Source organism: Penaeus monodon, chromosome 2, assembly GCF_015228065.2.
Source record: "Penaeus monodon isolate SGIC_2016 chromosome 2, NSTDA_Pmon_1, whole genome shotgun sequence".
Taxonomy (NCBI): Eukaryota; Metazoa; Arthropoda; class Malacostraca; order Decapoda; family Penaeidae; genus Penaeus; species Penaeus monodon.
The window spans coordinates 35,999,374-36,000,971 of record NC_051387.1 but is presented as its reverse complement, the minus strand read 5'-3'; positions in this window follow the sequence as shown (position 1 = coordinate 36,000,971).

The following is a 1,598-nucleotide window of genomic DNA, read 5'->3' as shown; positions in this document are numbered from 1 at the left end:
CATGGATTTGGGGGCATACCCCGGCCGATTTCGGCTAATCTGTCAGCAAGCTCATTGCCTCTGATCCCTATATGGCTGGGAACCCAGTTTATGATAATTTTTCTACCCTGAGCAAACATCCTTTGTGCTATTGTGCGGATGGTTGTCAGGAGGTAGATGTTGTCAGTGGTGAGCACTGCTGAAGACAGTCGACGCTCCTTTGGAGTCTGTGTTATGACCACGTTTCCTTCCCTCACGGACGCGTGACTCAGTGCTCCCATGATAGCAACTGCCTCTGCCTGTAGCGAGGAGGCGTTGTCTGTTACCCTCATGGATATTGTTGGGATCCCTTGCTGCGAAGCCCGGGGCCTGCAGTGTGGGTCAAGGGATCGACCGATCCATCCGTGTAATATGTTCGGCTCTCCGGGGGGTGATGGTTTTCAATGACCCTCTGGGTTTCTGCCCTTTTGGCTAGGCGTACAATATTCATTTTTTTTTTCTTGCCAGTCTCATGACCGAGAACTCTATCGAGGTTTGTGCCACGGGGGAGCTTCGACAAAGTCAGGGTGTGGGGATCCATGCCCTTGGCCAGTAGCAGTTCTTTGAGCTGATGGCGTATTAGCACCCTGGCTGTGTGAGCACCAGGAGTTGTTTGCAAACAGCTCGTTTCTTGTTCTAGGCGTCTGACTATTTTGTGTCTTGGCTTGTGTTTCCTGGGAGCCTGGATTGACCTTTGATAAAATTGGTGCTGCCCTTAGAACAATTCGTGAGGGCCCAAGGGAGAGGTTTGTCTCCACTAGAGGTTGAGGGCCTTCGCCCAACTTGGGCACCCAGAATGACCCTGGCGGCTTCGTTTTGGCTGTCTCCAATCGGTCTTTATATTTTCTCTTTAGCCAATCAGCGCGAGCGAGGGATAGTCTACAATGGCCTGACAGCATGTACGTAGAATGATCTTAGTATCTGTGTCTGGCCCCTATCGTCTTCCACTCATTGCTCTCATGACAGACAGTCTTGCCTTTGTTCGATCAAGCAGGTACTGGACCTCTGGCGGAAGGAGAGGGTCCGGTCTATCCTTACCCCAAGGTACAGTTATTCCTGAACCCACTCCAAGTCCATTCCCTGGATTTTCAGACTTGTGCCTTGAACTCTGTCTCAGAGCCATGGCTTTGGATTTGGCTGCAGAGACCTTTAGTCCTGTCCTGCAACACTCCTCGGATACCAAGTCCAGACAACGCTGGGCTTTGTTTAGGCAGTGTGGTCCAGTGGGGATTTAAGCAAGGTCGTCTGCATAGGAGATGATCTTGCACCCACTGGGGGGGTTTATGTTTAGGATACAGGACATTAGTGTGTTAAAAAGGGCTGGACTGAGAACCCCACCCTGTGGCGTTCCATTTTCTACTGGCATGTGCTGTTATAGGTGACCTTGGGAAATTTGACTCTGGCTGTTCTATTCCTAAAGTAGTCACCCATCCAAGCCAAGAGCTTACCTTTAATTCCTTTTTGGATCAGGCTCTCCTGAATGGCAAGAGGACTTGCCAATTCGTAAGCCTTCTCCAGGTCAAGGAATACTGCCACAGATGCGCCCGTGTTTATTGTGCTCAAGAGCGTGGCTATGCTGT